Source organism: Bos indicus x Bos taurus, chromosome X (genome assembly GCF_003369695.1).
Source record: "Bos indicus x Bos taurus breed Angus x Brahman F1 hybrid chromosome X, Bos_hybrid_MaternalHap_v2.0, whole genome shotgun sequence".
In the NCBI taxonomy this organism is placed as follows: Eukaryota; Metazoa; Chordata; class Mammalia; order Artiodactyla; family Bovidae; genus Bos; species Bos indicus x Bos taurus.
Genome location: NC_040105.1, coordinates 82,365,903 through 82,391,542, shown reverse-complemented (window position 1 = coordinate 82,391,542; position 25,640 = coordinate 82,365,903). Strand labels below are relative to the sequence as shown.

The window sequence follows — 25,640 nt, the reverse complement described above, 5'->3', positions numbered from 1 at the left end:
AACTTAGTAATGTGGACTTAAGATTTTTCCATGTGTTTGTGTAGCTTCAAAGCTCATTTATTTTTATTGCTGAATAGTACTCCATTATACAGATAAAGCACAGCTTATTCATTCATGTATTGAAAGATATCTTGGCTGCTTCTGATCTTTAGAGATTTTAAATAAATCTGCTAGGAAAATTTGTGTTCAGGTTTTTGTGTGAACCTAAGTTTTCAAATTACCTGAAACCTAGGATCATCATTGCTGGATTGTATAAAATTATGTTTAGCTTTGTAAGTAATTGGCAAATTGTCTTCCAAAGTGATTTTAGTGTATTTGATATTTAGCAGTGTAGTCTTATTGTTTTATTTTGCTTCTGGTATATTTTTCAAGGTTGACTCAGTTAATGAGTGAAGTTTCATTTCTTGATTTTATAAATATCTATTGATATTGCTGTTCTCTTATTAATTTTTTATGGAATTGAAGTGATTTACAAGATGTCTAGTTTAATGTTGCCCTTTAGTGTCAGTCTAGCAAAGTCCAGGTTCTTTAGTTTTATTTGCTGCTACTTTTCTCTGTTTACTTTGATTGTGAAGGGTTGTGAATGCCATGAATCTTTGATTTGAAGTGTATCTTATATTTTTCACGACACTGACATTAAAATTTCCCTTTATTCTTCTTTTCCCCTTCATCATCCTATTGCCATACTTCTTCCTTCCTTTTAGCCTTTATTCCAAGGGATTGTAAAACTCCCTTTAAATTTCACCTAGCTCTAAATTGCCTCTGGCCCTTTAAATCAAGTTTATTTAGAAACTTATTAACTATAGTTCAAACTCTGATCTGCCTGGATACTTTCCCACTGTATTTAAATTTAGGGTTGTATTAAACTTTTGGTACACATTGCAAATCACCCTTATGCCTCTTTGTTAGCCTCAGTACTAGAAAGTTACAGCCTTTGTAGCCTGCATTTGCTCCTCACAAAGTCCTGTAGCTGGCATATGTGTGGGATCATGAGTGTGTGATGGTGGGCTGAGTACTACTGATTTTCCCTCTTTTTGCTCAAGGTCATTTTGAAGTTTTAGTGTTCTCAGTCCTGAAATAATGCTGAGGTATAATTTTGCTGTAAAATGTTCATAGCTCTGAAATTATTTCATATAGTTTATAATTTGGGGAGTTGGTAACTGTATACCCTCTTAAGCTTCCTGGAAATTCCAGCTTTCTCTCTTTTTAATGTCATTGCAGAATACTGAATTTTCCAGAGATAATTATAAGATGGGCTTCCCTGGTAGCTCAGCTAGTAATAAATCCACCTGCAATGCAGGAGAACCCAGTTCGACTCTGGGTTCCAGAAGATCCCCTGGAGAAGGGATAGGCTACCCACTCCAGTATTCTTGGGCTTCACTCATGGCTGAAGTGGTAAATAATCTGCCTGCAATATGGGAGACCCCAGTTGAATTCCTGGGTTAAGAAGGTCCCCTGGAAAAGGGATAGGCTACCCAAGTATTCTTGCTTTGAGAATTCCATGGACAGAGGAGCCTGGCAGGCTATTATCTGTGGGGTTGCATAGCATTGGAGACAACTGAGTGACTTTCATTTTCAATTATAAGATAAAGTGTGTAACATAGAAGATATGAGTGGAAACCTTGGACTCAAGCCTGAATCATAGTTTTGGCTTCTCTTTTGGGAAAAATTGAACTTGTTTAAGTCTATTTTATAATGCTATTGTGAGGATTAAGTATGAAAACAATATAAGAAGTGCCATGTGTAAAGTATGCTACATGTGGACAGCTATTGAGTATCACCAACTAAAAAGACAAGATAATAGAAATAATCAGATATTGTCATGAAAAGTAAAATCTGTCAAAGCCAAGTTTACTCTAGTAGATGTTCAACTGGAAAAAATGTAGAATAGGTTGAAAGAAAGAAAGAAAGTGAAATCACTCAGTTGTGTCTGACTCTTTGTGACTCTGTGGACTGTAGTCCACCAGGCTCCTCCGTTCATGGGATTCTCCAGGCAAGAATACTGGAGTGGCTTGCCATTTCCTTCTCCAGGGGTTCTTCCAGACTCAGGGATTGAACCAAGGTCTCCTGCATTGCAGGCAGATGCTTTAACCTCTGAGCCATTTTGCCACTCTAGGTTTTGTAATCAATATTTACATTAAAATTGATGAAGAAAAAAATTCAGAACCTCTTCTTATTTGGTTAATATTCTAGGAATTCTATAATTTTTGTGAAGTGCTCATTTACTAATTTCCAATAAATAGATAAAATTATTCCTACATTTTTAATACTAAAGTATATGAAATCACGATTTTGCTCTACTAGGTTTTTTTTTTTTTTTTTTTTTTTGTACACTAATTTAATAAAACTAAAAGGAATGTAAACTTTTCCTGTCCCATGTTTCAACAAAATGTCATTTTAACTTTCATAATAATTTTGAACAGAGTCTTCTGGCTATGCAATTTTTTTATACGAAGCATGTGCTGTGCTGTGCTCTTCCACTTAGTCGTGTCCGACTCTTTGTGACCCCATGGACTGTAGCACACCAGGCTCCTCTGTCCTTGGATTTCCTGGGCAAGAATACTAGAGTCCCATTTCCTCCTCCAGGGGATCTTCCTGACCCAGTGATCAAACCAGTGTCTCCTGCATTAGCAGACAGATTCTTTACCACTAGTGCCACCTAGGAAGCCCAAAATGAAATATAGTTGATGTTTCAGTTCAGTTCAGACGCTCAGTTGTGTCCGACTCTTTGTGACCCCATGGACTTCAGAATGCCAAGTTGATGTACAATATTATACTAGTTGCAAGTGCAACACGTAATGATTTAACATTTGCAAAAGTATGAAATGATCACCACAATATGTCTAGTGACCAGTCTAACCTCTGTCTCCATACAAGTTAATTAAGATATTATTACAATATTGCTTATGCTGTCTATCACACCCCATGATTTATTCATTATATAACTGGAGATTTAAAACTTAATCACCTTAATTAATTTCATCCACCCCTAACTCCTCCCCTCTGGCAGCCAATCACTTTTTTTCTCTGTATTTATGAGTCTGTCCCCTTTGTTTTGTTTTTTCTTTTATAGACGCTATATGTAAGCAACATCATGTGTTATTTGACTTTCTCTGACTTATTTTACATAGTGTAATACCTTCTAGAAGCATTTATCTCATCATAAATGGAAATATTTCATTTTTATGAATAACATCACAATATACATGTATATTTACAAATATAAATACACACCCACCACACCTTCTTTATCCTTTCACCTATCAATTGACACATTCCTTGCATTCCTTGACTACTGAAGATAATAAATAATGCTGTAATAAACATTGAAGTACATATATCTTCTAAAACTAGTTTTTTAATTCTTTAGATAAATACCCAGAAGTGAAATTGCTAGATCATATGGTAGTTATATTCTTCATTTTTTGAGGAATCTCCATACTGTTTTACATAGTGGGTATACCAATTTGCAATCCCACCTACAGTACGTGACAGTTTCCTATTTTCCACATCCTTGCCAACACTTACATGTTCCTCTTTGATGATAGCTATTCTGACAATTGTGAAGAGGTATTTTATTATCATTATGTACATTATTACCAGTAATTGATCTGTTCAAACCTCAGATATGCAGATGACACCACTCTTATGGCAGAAATGAAGAACTAAAGAGCCTCTTGATGAAAATGAAAGAAGAGAGTGAAAAAGTTGGCTTAAAGCTCAACATTCAGAAAATGAAGATCATGGCATCCAGTCCCATCACTTCATGGCAAATAGATGGGGAAACAATGGAAAGAGTGGCAGACTTTATTTTTTGAGCTCCAAAATCACTGCAGATGGTGACTGCAGCCATGAAATTAAAAGACACTTACTCCTTGGAAGGGAAGTTATGACCAACCTAGACAGCATATTCAAAAGCAGAGACGTTACTTTGCCAACAAAGGTTCATCTTGTCAAGGGTATGGTTTTTCCAGTAGTCATGTACGGATGTGAGAGTTGGACTGTAAAGAAAGCTGAGCACCAAAGAATTGATGCTTTTGAACTGTGGTGTTGGAGATGACTCTTGAGAATCCCTTGGACAGCAAGCAGATCAAACCAGTCCATCCTAAGGGAAATCAGTCCTGAATATTCATTGGAAGGACTGATCATGAAGCTGAAACTCCAATACTTTGGCTACCTGATGCGAAGAGCTGACTCATTTGAAAAGACCCTGATGCTGGGAAAGATTGAAGGCAGGAGGAGAAGGGGACGACAGAAGATGAGATGGTTGGATGGCATCGCCAATTCAGTGGAGATGAGTTTAAGTAAACTCCGGGAGTTGGTGATGGATAGGGAGGCCTGGCGTGCTGTGGTCCATGGGGTCATGAAGAGTCAGAGTGACTGACCTGAACTGAATTGGTCTGTTCATATTTTCTATTTTTTCCTGATTCCCTCTTGGGACATTATTTCAATGAACTTAACCATTTCTTCTATGTTGTGCGCTTAATTGGTGTTTAATTTTTCATGGTGACCTCTTATGATGCTTTGTATTTCTCAGGTGTTAGTTGTAATATATTCTTTCATTTCTGATACTATTTATTTGAGCCCTCTCTTTTTTGCCTTGATGAGTTTGCCTGAAGGTTTATTTACTTTATTTTTTCAAAGAACCAGCTCTTAGTTTCATTTATCTTTTACATTGATTTTAAGGCTCTGTTTCATTTTATTCTGCTCTCAAATTATGACTGTTTTCCTTCTACTCAGTTTGGTTTTCTTTGTTCTTATCTTTCTAGTGTAAGATCTTATCTTACACTATCTTATCTTATCTTTAGGTGTTTATTTAGGTTATCTTTAGGTTGTTTATTTGAGACTTTTTTCCTTGTTTCCTGAGATAGACTTCCATCACTATAAACTTCCTTCTTAGGAATGCCCTTGCTGGTGTCTCATAGATTCTAAATCACTGTTTCCATTTTGATTTATCTTCAAGTATATATATATATTTTTTTTCATATTTTGACTTCTTCAATGACCTAATCATTGTTTAGCAGCATATTGTTTCAGTTCAGTTCAGATCAGTTGTTCAGTCATGTCTGACTTTTTGCAACCCCATGGACTGTAGCATGCCCAGCTTCCCTGTCCACCACCAACTCTCAGAACTTACTCAAACTCATGTCCATTGAGTCGGTGATGCCATCCAACCATCTCATCCTCTGTCGTCCCCTTCTCCTCCTGCCTTCAATCTTTCCCAGCATCAGGGTCTTTTTCAATGAATCAGTTCTTCGCATCATGTGGCCAAAGTATTAGAGTTTCAGCTTCATCACCAGTCCTTCCAATGAATATAAAGGATCAATTTCCTGTAGGATGGACTGGTTTGATCTGCTTGCAGTCCAAGGGACTCTCAAGAGTCTTCTCCAACACCACAGTTCAAAAACATCAGTTCTTCAGTGCTCAGCCTTCTTTATGGTCCAAATCTCACATCCATACATGACTACTGGAAAAACCATAGCTTGGACTATATGGACCTTTGTTGGCAAAGCAATGTCTCTGCTTTTCAATATGCTGTCTAGGTTGGTCATAATTTCCCTTCCAAGGAGTAAGCGTCTTTTAATTTCATGGCTGCAGTCACCATCTGCAGTGATTTTGGGGCCCAAGAAAATAAAGTCTGTCATTGTTTCCATTGTTTCCCCATCTATTTGCCATGAAGTGATGGACCAGCTGCCACAATCTTCATTTTTTAAATGCTGAATTTTAAAGCATATTGCTTAGCATCCCCAAATCTGTATTGTTTTGCAGTTTTTTTCTTATAGTTGATTTCTAGTCTCATACCATTCTCAGAAAAGATGCTGTATGTGGTTTTAGCCATTTTAAATTTATTGAAACATGATTTGTGAACTAGCGTGTAATCTATCCTGGAGAATATCCCATGTGCATATGAAAAGAATGTATATTCTGCTATGTTGGGATGAAATATTTCATATATATGTCTATATATAGAATTGGTATAGACTTTAAAGATTCAAGAGACAGTTTTCTATAACAGGTTAACCTGGGCTATCCTCTAATGCACATTAGGGAAGTCTCCTTATGTACAGGAAGGTTCCCTGGAGGAGGAAATGGCAACCCTGTCCAGTATTTTTGCCTAGAGAATCCCATGGACAGAGGAGCCTGGTGGGCCACACTCCACAGGGCCACAAAAAGTCGGACACAACTGAGTGATTAATACTATACACACACACATAAATATAAATTTTAAATCCATCTGGTCTAATGTCTAATGAGTCTTTTAAGGGAAATATTTTCTTATTAATTTTCTGTCAAGAAGTCTATCCATTGAAGTAAGTGAGCTGTTAACGTTCCCTACTTTTATTGTGCTACTTTCACTTTCTCCCTTTATGTCTGTTAATATTTGCTTTATGTGTGTTAGTTGCTTAGTCGTGTACAACTCTTTGCGACCCAATGTACTGTAGCCTGCCAGGCTCCTCTGTCCATGGGATTCTCCAGGCACCAATACTGGAGAGCGTTGCCATTTCCTTCTCCAGGGTATCTTCCTGACCCAGGGATTGAACCCTGGTCTCCTGCATTGCAGGCAGATTCTTTATCATCTGTTCCACCAGGGAAGCCTGCTTTATGTATTTAGCTTCTATATTGGGCACATATATATTTACAATTGTATATTCTTCTTGAAATTGCCTTTTTATCATTATATATGGTCTTTGTCTCTTACTAAAATCTTTGTTTTAAAGTCTCTTTTGTCTGATACAAATATTTCTATCTCAGTTTTATTTTCACTTGAATAGACTACCTTTTTTCCTCTCCTTTCAGTCTGTGTGTCTTTGTAAATCTGAAGTGAGTCTCTTGTAGGCAACATATTATGTGAGTCTTATTTTTTTTTAATACATTCAGCCACTCTATTTTGATTAGAGCATTTAGTCCATTTACACTTAAAGAAATTATTGATAGGGATGTACTTATTGGCATTTTGTTAATTATTTTATGATTGTTTATGCAGGTTTTTTTTTTTTTTGTTGTTGTTGTTGTTCCTTTCTATTTTTGTTCTTCTCCCTTGTGATTTGATGACTATTCTTAGTGTTATGTTTGGATTCCTTTCTGTGTGTGTTTGTCTATTATAATTTTTTGGTTTATGGTTACCATGAGGTTCATGTATAACTATATATATGTGTACACACATTACACACACACACACACACACACACACACACACATATATATAATTATATATATATGATTGTTTTAAGTTGATCTCATAAGTTTAAACTCATTCTGATACCTCTTCATTTTTACTCTGCCCCCAATCCTTAATGTTTTTGACATGATGTTTTACTGTTTATTGTGGATATAGATTATTTTACTATCCTTGTCTTTTAATCTTCCTAGTAGTTTTATAAGTGGTTGATATCTTGTTTACACTGTATATTTGCATTTACAAATGAGATTTTTCCCATCATAATTTTCATATTTCTAGTGGTGTTATTCCCTTTTTGCTTAGTGAAGTACCTTTAACATTTCTTTTAAAGCCTGTTTAGTGCTTTAAACTCTGAACTCTTCTTAGCTTTTTTCTTTTCTGTAAAACTCTCTCTGTCCTTCAAATTGGAATAATAGCCTTGCCAGTATAGTATTCTTGGCTGTAGATTTTTCCTTTTCATCACTTTGAATATATCATGCTACTCCCTTCTGGCCTGCAGAATTTCTGCTCTGAATTCAACCAAGAATACTATGGGAGTTTCTTTGTATGTAACTAGGTGCTTTCTTGATGCTTTTCAGGTTATTATTTTTTTTTTTTTCCATTCCATTATAATACATGTTGATGTGAAACTCTTCGGGTTCATCTTATTTGGCATTCTCTGGGCTTCCTGGACGTGGATGTCTCTTTCCTTTCCAAGATTAGTGAACTTTTCAGCTAGCATTTCTTCAAATAATTTCTTTGCCCCTTCTGCTCTCTCTTCTCTTTATTAGATCCTTATAATGTGAACATTTGTTAGACTTGATGTTTCAGAAGTCTCATAAAATATCTTTATTTAATTTTCCTTTATTTTTTCCATTCAGCTTGGATGATTTCCACTATTGTCTTCCAGTTCACTGATCCATTCTTCTGTATCATTAAATTTACTGTTGATTCCATCTAGTGTATTTTTTACTTTAATTATTATATTTTTCAGCACTGCTGGTTGTTCTTAGTTTTTCCAGCTCTGTGTTACAATTTTCACTGTGTTCATATATTCCTCCAAGTTCACTGAGCATCTTTATGAGCATTACCTTGAATTCTTTATTGGGTAGATTGCTTATGCCCACTTTGTTTACTTCTATTTTTGAGGGTTTTGTCTTATTCATTCATTTAAAACATATTCCTGTCTCCTCATTTTTCCTAAAACTCTATGTTTCTCCACAGTAGGTAGGGTGGTTACATTTCTCTCTTGGAGAGGTAGCCTTACGTAGGAAATGTCTTGTTAGGCCCAGCATTGCACTCCTCTCGGTCACCAGAACTATATGCTCTAGTTTGCTTCTTGTGTGTGCCCTTCTGCTTTAGTGGGGCTTACTACTGTGGACACAATGGTAGGTGGAGCTGCTCCCAGCCTGTTTGGTTCCAGGCCCTGTATCTAGCAATGGTTGCTGACCTGCTGGTGGGTGAGGTTGTGTCCTGGCATGGCTGGCTTCATGACCCATGGGATCCTGGGTGTGTTGCAGGCCTGCTGATAGGCGGGGCCAGGGTCCAGCACAGTTGTGTAAATAGCTAGGGATGTTCTGGGGCTTGTGCTGTATTGTTGGCGGCTAGAATCGAGTCTCATGGTTGCCGATTGCTGGACTCCTTAGGGTCCAGGACTGGTGTGGGTCCTTTGCTTAAATTACTGTTTTTCCATATATTAGGGGAATAATTAAGGAATATTCTACAATTTTGCTTTTGGCTCACTGGTAATTTATCCATTAAAAATTTTTTTTTTGCTCTCACAAATCCAAGTTTTGTATTAATATTGTAGAACTTTAAATTCATCTAATAATTATTTTGTAAATATTTGCTTTAGACAAAATTATAATACAGATGCAGTCAAACAGTTTCTTGATAGAAAGCTACATGGAGAAAAAATAAAAAATTAACTTTAAACAGTCAACCTTATTCTTCAAATTTACATATATTTTGATCTTTCCAAATAATATATGAATTGAAAAATTCCTGATCTTTTGAGAATTTAAATTTTGTGCATTATGGTTTTTCTAGATTACTTGAAGAACAATTTTTTCTGTATATACACAGCTACTTAGTAATGTACAATTTCATGAAAATACCAATTCTTAGTTTCTAAAAGGAAAAAAGCAAATATTAATGTTTAGCTATACCTGAACCAAAGTATTACTGCATAAATCAAAACATAAAAGGTTTTGAGACTTCCCTAGTGGTCCAGTCTTTAAGACTCCACCCATGCCACTCCAGAGGGCACAGTTTCAATCTCTGGTCAGGGAATTAAGATCCCACATGCTGTGTGGTGCAGCACCCTGCCCCTAATCCAAAATAAAAAATTTACAGCTCAAAACCATAATGTTTGACTTATCTGGTGTGTTTCATATAATAAAATTGATGTTACTAAATAGTCATGATTCTAATTAAAGGCTTTGTTGATTACTCCTGTGAAGATATAACAAAGTCTCAATGTGATGTGTTCTTTGAATGTAGCAAGAAGCAAGTAATTCTGTAAGATATTGCTAAGTAACTTCTTGCATCACAAGAGGAAATTGGCAGAACTCTGAAGAGAGTAATAGTGTTCTGTGATTTTTCCCTGCAGTCAGTTTCAATTCATGCTATCAGTGACCTCATGATATCTGCTTTGTGCCAAAGTTCTACCCTAAGCAAAACTCCCATAGGAGAAACCCATAGAAAAGCCTGAAAAAGGCACCTTTCAAATGAATGCATGTTTAATAATAAAATCACAACCATTTTGGCAGACCCATTGGGTCAGAGTTAGGGCTGGTAGACATGGTCCACAGAAATAAGTTGTAATCTACTGCCCCTTAGGTAGAAGCTTGTTGTACCTATTTATGTCTTTGTACTTTTCAAAGTTGTATTTTTTTTTTTTTTCAATTAATTGGAGCTGTGGTAAAGTAAAAGCCCTGATCTGATTTGCTGTTAGGCTTTTTGCTGACCTTTGAAAATGCCAAATAAAGAACTGCTCTGTAGGTCCAGTGGTTAAGATTGCTTCCATTGCATGGGGCACAGGTTCTATCCCTGATTGGGGAAGTAAGATCCCATATTACTTGCAGTGTGGCAAAAAAAAAAAAAAAAAAAAAGCTAAATGAGAGGAAAAAATTGCAAAGAAAACCTGTGTACTGGGAAGCAGGTTGTGGGGAGCTACTGTCATGGAGGGTGAAAAGTCAGATATTTAGGTTCAGAACTTTACTACAGACCAGCAGTACATTTAAAAATACATTTTTAAAATATATTAATAAGAATTCTGTTTTATTATGTTTGCCAAAGAAAATATTCTCTTTTAACTCTGGGAACTATGTTAACAACCACAATATTTAGCTAAATCTATGCAATATTTAGCTAAATCTATGTCACTAACTGCCTCAAATAGAACTACTGCATAAAAGCAGAAACATACTCATTAAATATAGCTGAAAATCATATCATTAGCATGAATATCTCATGTATGAATTACTTTAATCCAAAGCAAAATAAAACCTTTTCTGCAAGCAATTTATAACATGCAAAATTTTATTGGTGCTTATTAACAAGAAATAAACCAATTTCAATTCATTGACTGACTTAAGGTCCCACTGATGCATTTAAGGTTTGAGCTTTCTAACAGCACCTTGCCCTATACTGAGATTTAAAAAAAAAAAAAAAAAAATCTGTATTTTTTTGTAGCCTGAACTTGTACCTTATGGGTAAGCTGAATGTGTATTATAGAATGTCAACTTTTTAGTTAAATGTATCATATGTTTCAAAAGAGCAGCTGGCTATTTTTTCTTTGTTTTTCATTTGTAATGTCCTGAACACTGAAGAAATTTTTGAAAAAATTGCTCAAGGTAAAAACCAGTTTTCTTTAGGATATCTCTGAATATCCTTCACAACCAGACTCAGGCAATGGAGTTCTCTAAACCTTAATTCAAATATTCAATAATAGTTGATGTGAGTACAACCAAAATATATTTTAAAGCTAATAAAGAGTATAGTACATCTTTTGACTTGATTTTTACCTACATAAATATTTGAAGAAATGAAGTAGCAGATCCTTATTGGCTATGTCTTCAATGTCTAATAAATATTTCGGGGCTAGGAGATCTTGTTTTGGAATCCACATATTCTGGGTTTTTGTTAATTAAATTCAAATAATATGTGAATTTAGAGACAATGACATCTCTATTTTCCTTAACTTCTAACTAAAAACTAACATTTCATTTGGAAGGCAGGCAACAGATCACTGCAATATTGGCAATGCATATTTGTCAACAATAAGAAAGAAAGTGAAGTCACTCAGTCGTGTCTGACTCTTTGTGACCCCATGGACTGTAGCCTACTAGGCTCCTCTGTCCATGGAATTTTCCAGACAAGAGTACTGGAATGGGTTGCCATTTCCTTCTCCAGTGTCAGCAATAGACAACACAGGTAATTTTGTGTCTCATAAAATTCACTATAACTAGAGTAAAATTAAATTAACCTCATCTTATTTCAAAATTTTTACCATTTTAGAGCTGATACTAGATCTTGTTATCCAGTGTGTTAAAATGAAGCAAGTATATTACTATAATATAATATATATATATATATATAGATAGATAGATAGATAGCTATATTTCAATATAACTTCTGTAATCTGTAAATGAGTATTTACAAATTAAATATTCATTTAAATAAATAAAGCTGAGCGCAAGAGGAGAAGGGGGAGATGGAGGATGAGATGGCTGGATGGCATCACCAACTCGATGGACATGAATTTGAGCAAGCTCCGGGAGTTGGTGATGGACAGGGAAGCCTGGTGTTCTGCAGTCCATGGGATTGCAAAGAGTCAGACTTGACAGAGTGACTGAACTATAATTAACTACATTAAACTTTCCTACTTCAAGTGGTTATTCTAAGGATATGGTGCTTAGAATCATCCCTGACACAAAGTATTTGCTATTGTCACCTGCTTTTAGAGATCTTCATCATTCTACTGAATATACAGAGCACGTTCCCAAAACGTAACCACATAATGTAGGATGTAATATAGCAAAAATGAACAATGAAAGTGATAGTTATTTTAAGAATCCAAAGAAAGTGATAAATTAGAGTTGTATTTCTTTAGGATGACTTCATGGAGGTAAGAGATTGGCATTAGCTGGGTTTGATGGAGGAAATCCTATGGTGTCCTCAAACTTGTAAAGTTGGATTTATCACAGTGCATGCATAGGTGCGTATAAAACCTGGAATGGATTTTAGGACTACTTTGGTATCCCATGAGGTGGTATAAAAGCATGAATTATGTCATTGATGGTCTCAATATTTGCCTATGTGATTACTGTTGTTGCTCTCATGGAAAATTGATTTTGATCAAGAAAAGCAGTGTAGCAGCGTATGGAAAGCATAGGTACCTGAATCAGCTGGCCATGGTTTTAAATCCCACTTCTACAGTTTGATGCAAATTGCTTAATTTTTTTTTACATTTTTTTGGCATAAGATTCTGTTTACTTGCTCATTCAGCAAATATTTATTATTTATTTTGCACCAGGTACTATGCTAAGTTCTGAAGATTAAACAAATAAGATACATAGTTAAAACTGAAACTGAAGTTGCTTAGTTGCGTCCGACTCTTTGCGACCCCATAGACAGTAGCCTACCAGGCTCCTCTGTCCATGGGATTTTCCAGGCAGTAGTACTGGAGTGGATTGCCATTTCCTTCTCCAGGGGATCTTCCCAACCCAGGGCTCAAACCTGGGTCTCCTGCATTGCAGACAGATGCTTTACCATCTGAGCCACCAGGGAAGATACATAGACCTACATGCAATTCAGTCTCTGAAAGAGAAAATTATAAAATTATACCTACCTCATAGGGTTGTATTGAAAATTAGAAGTGTTATAAATTCATGTTGTAAAATCATAAAATGTAAATACAGCAATATATTTAAATTCTATGGCATCACGTCTAGCCTATAGTAGGTCCGCAATAAATGGTAACTGATATTATTGTTACAAACTCTTAAAAGTATTTTAAAGATTCTCAAGTGATCCTAACATAGAGACAGATCTAGAGCAGTGGTTCTCAAACTAAATTGCAATTAGAATTATTTTTGGAGTTTATAAACTACTGATCATGGGCCCCACCCCCAGAAATTGATTTACTTGAACTCAGGAGTAGCCTGGGTGTTGGCTTTTTAAAAATCTCCTCAGGTAATTGTATATTGCAGCCATGGTTGTGCACAACTGAGAAAATACCAACTGCAAATCTGCCAAATATAATGCATTTGACTTTTTGTTTTCCTTTTCTGTCCTACATGTTCAGTGATAGTATTTATTAGAGATTTTGACAAATGCAACTTTATAATGACAAGACTTCTCATATAACATAAAATTGGAGAAAAATAAGGAAGATGTGCCTGTTCATTTACTTATTTATAGTGTTACAGGGATAGAATACATGGATTCTATACAGGTTTGATTAGCAGTGCTGGAGAGCATCTGCCTGTTTATACTATAACAGGGATTAAGGTGAGGGTGTTATGTTACTGTTGTCATCCTTGTTATCATCATTTCAGCACTGTTTATTGAGTTTTACAGCCAGAAACTAAGAAAGTGTGTGTGTATGTGTACACTTCTCATAACAACCCTGTACCTAATTTAATATTATTTAGAGATGAGTAAAAATATATTTATGATAAATAACTTGACCATGTTTAGCAGCCTAGTTAATTGCAAAACCTGGATTTAAAACCAGTTTTGCCTGACTTTAAAACATGCATGCTTAGTTACTTTATACTGTCTAATAAAGAAATGATACTTTACCTATATTTTAAAGTCCTTTCCTTGTTATAATCAGAAATATTCCTTCATTCTCTTCTATGTCATCTGGCTTTGAAATTGTTGCTCTTCTAGTTTTCCAGTGTATTTTATGCTTTCTTTGTGACACTTAGGCTGGCATTCATCTCCAATTTTATCTGATATTTAGTATCTGCTTTAATTCTTAAACAAATGTAAATATGATTATTCTATATTACAAATGGTGGTAATGGTGACAGCCTTCAAAATGACTTATGCCAGCACACCCCTGAGGCTCATATGTTGTGACTATCCCGAACTTTGTTGTTCAGATGCTCAGTTGTGTGCAACTCTTTGCAACTCCATGGACTGCAGCACACCAGGCTTCCCTGTCCTTCACCATCTCACATAGACTGCTCAAACTCATGTCCATTGAGTCTATGATGCCTTCTAGCCATCTCAGCCTCTGTTGCCCCTTTCTCCTCTTACCCTCAATCTTTCCCAGCATCAGGGAAGTCAGCTCTTCACATCAGCAAGTCAGCTCTTCACATCAGATGGCCAAAGTATTGGAGCTTCAGCATCAGTCCTCCCAATGTATATTCAGAGTTGATTTCCTTGAGGATATACTGATTTGATATCCTTGCTGTCCAAGGGACTCTCAAGAGTTTTCTCCAATACCGCAGTTCAAAAGCATCTATTCTTCAGCGCTCAGCTTTCTTTATGGTCCAACTCTCACATCCATACATGATTACTGGAAAAGTCATAGTGTTGACTATATGGACCTTTGTCGATAAAGTGATGTCTCTGCTTTTTAATATGCTGTCTAGTTTGGTCATAGCTTTTCTTTCAAGGAGCAAGTATCTTTTAGTTTCATGGCTACTGTCACCATACACAGTGATTTTGGAACCCAAGAAAATAGTCTGTCAATGTTTCTATTGTTTCCCCATCTATTTGCCATGAAGTGATGGGACTGGATGCCATGATCTTACTTTTATGAATGTTGAGTTTTAAGCCTGCTTTTTCACTCTCCTCTTTAACTTTTGTCAAGAGGCTCTTTAGTTCTTCTTCACTTTCATCCTTCACTAAGGATGGTGTCATCTGCATATCTGAGGTTATTGATATTTCTCCTGGCAATCTTGATTCCAGTTTGAACTTCATCCAGATCAGCAAAACCATTTTTTATAGGGTATTTCATAAAACACAGAAGATAACATATTGCTTTAGATACTTTAATGTATAATGAAGGCTTTGGGGATTTCTATTTACACTGAATTAAAGGAAGAGAATGGCAATTTAATTGTGGCAAGATTTGTTTATCCTATCCTTCTCTACTTCAGTATCAGCTATTTTAATGGTTTCCAGTGACACTAAGGGGCCAGTGACACTACCAGGCTCCTTCATCCATGGGATTTTCTAGGCAAGAGTACTGGAGTGGGTTGCCGTTTCCTTCTTCAGGGAATCTTCCCGACCCAGGGATTGAACCCAGGTCTCCCTCATTGTAGACAGATGCTTAACCGTCTGAGCTACCAGGGAAGTCCTTTCTAAAGGGTAGTATTCAAATTTAGTGGTATTCATTTTTTATAGAAAAATATGCTTAGAGAAGATCTTAAAATTGTTTATAACCCCTCTTCAATTAGATGTAACAGTTTAGAATTTTATGAGCATACTTGTCAAGTGATCTCTCTCTCCTTTTGAGGAGTATATGTGGAAACAGAAACAAAGAATATAAACAAACAGAGAAGACAAACAAACAAAGAATACAAACAAACAGAATATGAATGTTTCAGTAAATTCTAGGGATGGAAAAAGTTCTGTTCGTTATTGACTCCAATTCTATATACAATTGCTATTCTGGATAAATGATAGTGACTTCTTTTGTACGTTTAGGCTTCGAGATTTTTCCTAATCAAGCAGGGTAGGATATATAAATAGAAGTACACATATACACACATGCACACATCATACAGCACAGGCCTTCAGAATCAGATTTTGATCCTATTGGATCTGTAGTTGTCTAACTTCAAGTAACTTTGTTCAGTATCAGTTTTCTAATCTATAAAATGGAGATAAAATGCATCATTCAGTGGGTTAACATGAAAAGTAAACAAGACAAAAATACGTGTGTAGCAGATTGAAAAATATACAGTTCAAAAGTTGGTAACAGAATTTCTCTCATGAAAAGAATTGTCTTTATTTAGAAAAGTAAAGTACTTATTTAGGCTGGGTATTTTCCATTGATGGTAAATAATAAGGTAAGGCTCACTAAGTCCCTCCTCTTCAGGGTTTCTGGGATGGAAAGATGTGATACTCTCAGTATGTTGGGGTGATCCAGTTGAGGTGAGTACCCCAACAGCTGAGGGCCTCTCTCACGCTCTCACTGGGGCTGGAGATCCAGGGTGCTCTTATTCCCCAGAGGCTATGTGGACCATGAGGCCCACTACTCTGTCTGTAGCCAAATTCACTGTCATACCAGGAAATGAGCTTGACAAAGTGGCTGTTAAGGGCAATGCCAGCCTCAGCATCCAGGGAGGAAGAGTGGGTGTCACTGCTAAAATTGCAATAGAAAACTTGGTTTTCAGTATAGCCTAGAATAGTCTTCAGTGAGCCTTGCAGTGCCTGCTTTACCTCTTCTTGATACCATCGTATTTAGCAGCTTTCTCCAGGAAGTGGGTCAGATCTACATCAGACACACTGGGAATGGAGACATGGAAGGCCATGCCAGAGAACTTCCCATTGAGCTCAGGACGATCTTGCCCCAAAGCCTTTGCAGTGCCAGTGGAAGCAGGGATGATGTTCTCAGCAGTTCGTCATCCATCCCAGGACAGTTTCCCTTGGGGGCCCATCATGATCTTCTGGCTTGCAGTGATGGTATGAACTGTGGTCATGAGTCCCTCTACAGTGATACTGACCAGGTGTGCCAAGCAGGTGGTAGTGCACGTGGCATTTCTGACCATCTTGAGGGACCTGTACTTCTTATGGTTCATGCCCATCACAAATATGGGATATCAACAGAAGGGACAGTGATGATTAGCCTTTTGGATAACCCTTCATGTGAGCCCCAACCTTCTTGAAAGTAGTGAGGACACCAGTGGACTCTATAACATACTCAGTACCAGTGGCACTCCATTTGATATTGACAGAATCTTGCTCCTAAAAAATGAAAGTGGGCTTTCCACTGATGGCAAGCTTCCTCTTCTCAGACTGGACTGTGCCATTGAACTTGCCATGGGTGGAATCACACTGGAACATATAAACCATGTAGTTGAGGTCAGTGAAGCAGTCATTGATGGTAATATTCACTTTATCATAGTTAAACGCAACTGGTGAGCAAGTGCCCAATACAGCCAAATATGTCTTGGGCCCATGGCTGGCATTACATAAGGAAATATGGCTGGCTGTTGAATGGGAAGGGGCAGAGAGACTAAACTTTTTAGGTATGAAGATAAGGTCCTGAAACCAGGTTTAAGAAAAAGTACTCTTGCCTGGAAAATCCCTCAGACAGAGGAGCCTGGTAGGCTGCAGTCCATGGGGTTGCTAAGAGTCGGGCATGGCTGAGTGACTTCACTTTCACTTTTCACTTTCATGTGTTGGAGGAGGAAATGGCAACCCACTCCAGTGTTCTTGCCCGGAGAATCCCAGGGATGGGGAAGCCTGGTGGGCTGCCATCTGTGGGGTCGCACAGAGTTGGACATGAGTGAAGTGACTTAGCAGCAGAAGCAGCAGCAATAGAAAATAATTAAAACTCTGCTTGAGAAGTGAATAGATTTTGTGGGTCATGGGGAGAAAGTAAAGAGATAATCAATTGAAATTATGGAATTCTAAGCTATGGAGGCTTCCCAGGTGGCGCTATTGGTAAGGAACCTGCCTGCCAATGCAGAAGACATAAGAGATGTGGGTTCAACCCCTGGGTCGGAAGATCCCCTGGAAAAGGGCATGGCAACCCACCCCAGTATTGTTGCCTGGAGAATCCCATGGACAGCGGAGCCTGGTGGGCTACAATTCATAGGATTGCAAAGAGTTGGACACGGCTGAAGTGACTTAGCACACAAGGTACGGAGAAGTGAAAGTGAAAGTGTATGGAGGAGTAGGTGGTTCCAAAAAGGCCCTTAAGAACATAAATAACTAATTTCAGTTCTTGCTGTTCTTGCCATGTAAGATTCTTCTACCTGCTCATGGTGGTGGTGGTGGTTTAGTAGCTAAGTCATGTCTGACTCTTGCAACCCCATGGACTGTAGCCTGCCAGGCTCCTCTGCCCAGGGGATTCTCCAGGCAAGAATACTGGAGGGGGTTGCCATTTCCTTCTCCATCTACCTGCTCATACCTTTAGTAAAGTATGCTACACACAAAAATGCCTGTTGTAAATAATTATTAATGATTTAGTACAGAGAAGAAGAAAATATTGGTATGATATTACAGAATAAGATTCAGATGTCAGTAAAATCAGGGCCTTAAAGTCAGAAGTAAAAAAAAAAAAAATAGTAAACCGCTAGAAGGACAGGAATCTTGGGGAGAATGTTCAGCTCCAAAGAAGGAATAATATATGCTTAAATTAATTTATCTAAATGTAGGTAAATGTTGGATTGTACTCTAGGAGTGACTGAACTAAAGTGAGAAAAAGAACGAATAGTTTCAAATATCACCTTTTGTTTTCCCATAATTGAAATTAGTTGGTCCCTCCTTCACCCTTCCAAAGGAAAATTCATATGCATGGCTACCACCTCTAGAACACTGAGTTTCTTGAAGGTAGAGGACATTCAATATTAATTGCTAGATTCCTATTGTTCATCAAGACTTAGCCTGAAATAGTTAAATGAACCACAGTGATGAAAAGCTGAATATAGTGCCCCAACAACATGAGAAGATAGAGAAAACCTGGACATATAGTATAGATTTACTTTGCAGACATTGTGGGCTTGGTTCCAGAATGAATATTGCAATATAGCAAGTCATGAAGCATGTTTCCCAGCACACATAAAATTTATGTTTATACTATACAGTAGTCTATTAAGTGTGTAATAACATAACAGATAAGGGGTTAATACCCAGAATATTCAAAGAATTTCTAAAATAATAACAATATTTTTCAAAATACTGTTAATATAAAGGGAAATTGGCAGCAAAACAAAACTATAATATTTGTTTTCTTCTATTTTGCATACATGCTTGCTCAGTCGCTTCAGTCACGTCCAACTCTGTGCAAACTCATGGACATTAGCCTGCCATGCTCCTCTGTCCGTGGGGATTCTCCAGGCAAGAATACTGGAGTGGGTTGCCATGCCCCTCTCCATTCTTCTACCTTGTGAGACTGTAATTATTTGTGAAGGGAAATAATGCTTTTGAGAAGATGCATTTGAAGTGGTGAATACATAGTGTGTACTTGATTTACATTCCTTTCTCTACTGGGAAGGACGTAGTGTGGACTATGGCCTTTACTGTTTCTGCAAAAAGAACAAATCTTGCCTATTTAAGTCAAAGATATGAAATTCAGCAGTGAAACAAGTATAAGATTATGATCAGCCAGATTCTTCTTTATCCTTCCTTCAGTTCAGTTCAGTTCAGTCACTCAGTTGTGTCCGACTCTTTGCGACCCGATGAATCACAGCATGCCAGGCCTCCCTGTCCATCACCAACTCTCAGAGTTCATTCAAACTTATGTCCATCAAGTAGGTGATGCCATCCAGCCATCTCATCCTCTGTCGTCCCCTTCTCCTCCTGCCCCCAATCCCTCCCAGCATCAGAGTCTTTTCCAATGAGTCAACTCTTCACATGAGGTGGCCAAAGTACTGGAGTTTCAGCTTTAGCATCATTCCTTCCAAAGAACACCCAGGGCTGATCTTCAGAATGGACTGGTTGGATCTCCTTGCAGTCCAAGGGACTCTCAAGAGTCTTCTCCAACACCACAGTTCAAAAGCATCAATTCTTCAGTGCTCAGCTTTCTTCACAGTCCAACTCTCACATCCATACATGACCCCTGGAAAAAAACATAGCCTTGACTAGGAAATCCTTATTTTCAAGACTGATTTAGTTATTACAAAAATCAGTTTCTACTTTTTCATTGCATGTAGAATTTTAAGTGTGTGTTTTTTTTTGTTTGTTTTGACTAAAGCTAAATATTTACCTATCCTATGACTCAGCTACTCTATTCTTTGTTGTTGTTGTTTCAGTTGCTACATCGTGTTGGACTATTTCTGACCCCATGGACGGTAGCCCGCCAGTCTTCTCTCTCCATGGGATTTCCCAGGCAAGAATACTGGAATGACTTGCTATTTCCTCCTCCAGGTGATCTTCCCTACCCAGGGATCAAACTCAGGTGTCCTGCATTGGCAGGCTGAGCCACCTGAGAAGTCTGTTATTCCTATGTACATATAAATCCCAGAGAAGAGAGGACATATATCCACTAAAAACAAGTACTGACAGCTTCTTAACAACTTTATTCATTGAAGGGCCAAACTGGAAATAATCTAATTGCCCATTAAAAGTATAATGTATAAATAAGCTGTGGTATACACTGTATAATGTTAAATAGTAATGAAAATAAAATACTTCATTAAAATACTTGAATATTAAAAATATAACTGAGTGAAAGAAGCAGCACAAAAAATAACATTGCATAATATTATTTTTTATGAAATTAAAAAGCTGGCAAAATTAATACATTGCAACTGAATTAAAAATAGTGACTTCTTCTGGGAAGGGTGTCTATAATGGGAAGAGAGGTATCTGGGATTAGAAGCACATGAAGGAACCTGATAGAGTATAGTTATTGTTCTATACCATCACCAGTATATGTGTCATAGGACTGTACAATAATATTGCTGTACTTCACTCACTTTCCAGATTTTACTCATTTTAAATTTTTAAAAAATTATGAAATGAAGCTCTGACTGAAAAACTTGGTAAATGTTGAAAGACTAGCAAATTTAAGACAATGAAAAACTTGCCAGATTTGAAGCAAAAATGGTGCCTGTCTGTTAATTTCATTCATATGCTCATACCTTTGATTCTGTGACAACCTGTTTTATTGATATTATTATTGCTATTTTTATATGAAATAAGCACATTTCTACCAGTTTTCATTCCCTCATAGGAAACTTTGTGTAGCATAAATAATAATAGATTCTGGTCTAGAAGATTTGAGTTTGAATACTTTTCTTCCATATACAAGCTGGTTGACTTTTACGCTATTTCAAAATTATAATTATTCTCATTGTGTAGACGGAGAAGGCAATGGCACCCCACTCCAGTACTCTTGCCTGGAAAATCCCATGGATGGAGCCTGGAAGGCTGCAGTCCATGGGCTCGCTGAGGGTCGGACATGACTGAGCGACTTCACTTTCACTTTTCACTTTCATGCATTGGAGAAGGAAATGGCAACCCACTCCAGTGTTCTTGCCTGGAGAATCCCAGGGATGGGGAAGCCTGGTGGGCTGCCGTCTATGGGGTCACACAGAGTCGGACATGACTGAAGTGACTTAGCAATAGCAATAGCATTGTGTAGAAGAGGAGAAAAAAATTCCTCTAATTAGAGTGCCTTAGGATGAATAGTATAAACATATTGATATTTTTTCCAGTCTTCTTTTTTTGTACATTATATTTTATTTAGCCATTATACTTTGTATTTAATGCTGTAATGGATTTCAATTTACATTTTTAGCATAATCACTTTGACATGTCACTCAGCAGCCATTGCAATTAATATTTTTGTGTCATATACTTCTATAACTACCATTTCAAAATCATCACATGACCACATTTTCTTTTTTCGCTTTTTGCAGAGACCTTAATATATTCTGATATTTTCTTGCTTATTTATATGTTTAATTTTATCTCTGACTCTCCCCATATGAATGTAATTTTCATGAGAGAGAATGCTTTGTGTGTCTAGTTCAATGTATGATACAGGTGTAAAAATATTTTTTTACCTATTTAATTTTTAATTACTTGCTAAAAAAATAATCCATTGACTAGAAATATATTTATCCATTCCTTTATTAGAAACAGTTGTAAAAAAACACTCTAATCAACACCTTATAGCTCTCTATTTTACAATATTTCACAGAAGTGAATAGATATATTTATATCATAGGGCATGAATTTTGAAATAAGCAAGTCAGTTAACTTTTAAAAATTTCAGTGTCATTTGTGAAAAAATATAAAAATTTATAGCAATATCATCGTCTGAGCTTGTTGAGATGTTTAAATGAGGTAATTGAAGGGAGGTACCTTGTAAATTCTACAGTAATATATTCATGAAAGAACTATTATTATATCTTGACAGTGCTTATGAGCATATATTACTTTTTATATGTGATATTTATTATGTAATTGAACTATGATACTGCAATATGGAAGAATCACTCAGGATACCACGCTTGAAGAAATCTTAACACTGCTGCCTAATAAAGTTATGGGTAGAGCAGGAGTCCATGTTATAAAGTAGTGTGTACTTCTTTATAAGAAGCACTAGAGTTTAAATACATGCTGTGTGTGAACAAAAGCCAAACTGATAAGATAGCTCTGTGTAACTAGTGCTGGTATGCGTACTAAGTCCTATGGCTTATAGGAAAGAGTAATAGGATGTTACTGTTGAGTCCATAGGAATGAGTGGGTAGGATTGGAATGATGTAGGAATAGGGAAATGTGATTATTTAAATTTTTGTTCACAGTGTTAGCTGAAAAATTATTTTTCAGTCTGAAATACTGAGAATTAGAAGGTTTGAATTAAAAATAATAGACATATTGGAAATAAAGTTGCTATGTACAAAAAAAATAACAGATGTATGTGAGAAATGAAGAGGAAAGGTTGACAGGTTTGGGTAACTTATCATTATATAAGGGATGAGCAAAATGAATGAGTTTCCCATCCTCATTTGAGAGAATCATTATGTTCAAGGGAAAATGAGGAAGTAACTAGGTAACTGAAGGGCATTCATAGAAATGTTCATAAGGCAATTTATATTAAGAAACTTGAGCTCTGAAGATCGGATAGGTCAAGTCTATATATCTAGAGAAGATAATTGAAGGTATGAGATGGAATTCACCAGGGTAAGTAATTTAGAACAGTAATTCCGTGGTTAGGAACTAAGACTTCAGTACATGCTCACATTTGGAGAAAACTTAAGGAAGGATAAAAACAACAGAGGTAAAGAAACAGTAATTCGAGAAGTAGCAGATGAAACTAAATAATGTAATATCTTGCAACCAAAAGAGTGAAAATAATCCAAAGGTAGTCTTAGACCAGTCAATCATCAGTGTTAAATGCTGCCTAAAATTTGAGAGTGAAAAAACTTGAGTGGATTTTGTACATATAACATTAATTACCTTCAACAAAACAGCTTTGGGGAATCATGGAGTTAGAAAAAAAATAATTCTGAGAAATTAAGAAGTGGATGAGTTATGGTTTAATGAACACACTTTCAGGATTTTCACCAGTTCAGTATCAAACTCAATTTGATCAATTTACTGGAGGAAACTCAACTCTTAAGGATTACTAAATGAACTTCTAATAGAGTGGTTTTTAAAAGCAAAGAGTAGCAATATATTTGTTAACACTAAGTAATAAAATTGCCAAGTGAAATAGAAGATTCCTATCAACTCATGTGTGTTATCTGTCTAGTGGGAAAATTAAGTCAATATTAGAGAGTTGTTTGATGAGCGATCAGTGCAGTATTTCAATAGAGAGTGTGTAAGATAGAATTACTCACTGTGGAAATAAAACTCTAGATAATGCAGAAAGAATGAGAGAGAAAACACTCAGGCAGATGAGTTCAAGAGCTCTATTAATAGATTGGCTATACTAAAATTTGACTAACTGAAAAGTGCCATTTCTTCCAGTGCCAAGTTAAAATGAAATTGAGAAAATAGATCCTTTGACAAAGATTTTCCTGAGAAAATAATTGATTATCACTTTAATAAATACCAAGGTATCTGTTACAAACTTACATTCCTATAGTGCTATTTGAGTAGAAATATTCACACAAGTACACAGTTATACTGATATACAAATACACTCACATTCATTCATTCCCACAGAACAGCCATAGAAGAAAAGTCCTGAATCTTTGATCTGAATACCTTTATTTTTTTTTAATTTTATTTAATTTTTAAACTTTACATAATTGTATTAGTTTTGCCAAATATCAAAATGAATCCATCACAGGTATACATGTGTTCCCCATCCTGAACCCTCCTCCCTCCTCCCTCCCCATACCATCCCTCTGGGTCGTCCCAGTGCACTAGCCCCAAGCGTCCAGTATCCTGCATCAAACCTGGACTGGCATCTCATTTCATACATGATATTTTACATGTTTCAATGCCATTCTCCCAAATCTTCCCACCCTCTCCCTCTCCCACAGAGTACATAAGACTGTTCTATACATCACTGTCTCTTTTGCTGTCTCGTTCACAGGGTTATTGTTATCATCTTTCTAAATTCCATATATATGCGTTAGTATACTGTATTGGTGTTTTTCCTTCTGGCTTACTTCACTCTGTATAATAGGCTCCAGTTTCATCCACCTCATTAGAACTGATTCAAATGTATTCTTTTTAATGGCTGAGTAATATTCCATTGTGTATATGTACCACAGCCTTCTTATCCATTCATCTGCTGATGGGCATCTAGGTTGCTTCCATGTCCTGGCTATTATAAACAGTGCTGCGATGAACATTGGGGTACACGTGTCTCTTTCCCTTCTGGTTTCCTCAGTGTGTATGCCTAGCAGTGGGATTGCTGGATCATAAGGCAGTTCTATTTCCAGTTTTTTAAGGAATCTCCACACTGTTCTCCATAGTGGCTGTATTAGTTTGCATTCCCACCAACAGTGTAAGAGGGTTCCCTTTTCTCCACACCCTCTCCAGCATTTATTGCTTGTAGACTTTTGGATCGCAGCCATTCTGACTGGTGTGAAATGGTACCTCATAGTGGTTTTGATTTGCATTTCTCTGATAATGAGTGATGTTGAGCATCTTTTCATGTGTTTGTTAGCCATCTGTATGTCTTCTTTGGAGAAATGTCTATTTAGTTCTTTGGCCCATTTTTTGATTGGGTCATTTATTTTTCTGGAATTGAGCTGTAGGAGTTGCTTGTATATTTTTGAGATTAGTCGTTTGTCAGTTGCTTCATTTGCTATTATTTTCTCCCATTCTGAAGGCTGTCTTTTCACCTTGCTAATAGTTTCCTTTGATGTGCAGAAGCTTTTAAGGTTAATTAAGTCCCATTTGTTTATTTTTGCTTTTATCTCCAATATTCTGGGAGGTGGGTCATAGAGGATCCTGCTGTGATGTATGTCAGAGAGTGTTTTGCCTATGTACCTAAAGAAACTAAAGACCTATATATAGAAAACTATAAAACACTGGTGAAAGAAATCAAAGAGGACACTAATAGATGGAGAAATATACCATGTTCATGGATCGGAAGAATTAATATAGTGAAAATGAGTATACTACCCGAAGCAATTTATAGATTCAATGCAATCCCTATCAAGCTACCAACAGTATTCTTCACAGAGCTAGAACAAATAATTTCACAATTTGTATGGAAATACAAAAAACCTCGAATAGCCAAAGTGATCTTGAGAAAGAAGAATGGAACTGGAGGAATCAACCTACCTGACTTCAGGCTCTACTACAAAGCCACAGTTATCAAGACAGTATGGTACTGGCACAAAGACAGAAATATAGATCAATGGAACAAAAT

The 25,640-nt window shown here is 36.6% G+C and overlaps 1 pseudogene; it reads right to left on the bottom strand.

The window, feature by feature from the left end:
* Positions 1–16,344: 16,344 nt before the first annotated feature.
* Positions 16,345–17,254, bottom strand: LOC113886963 (annotated as a pseudogene).
* Positions 17,255–25,640: the final 8,386 nt, after the last annotated feature.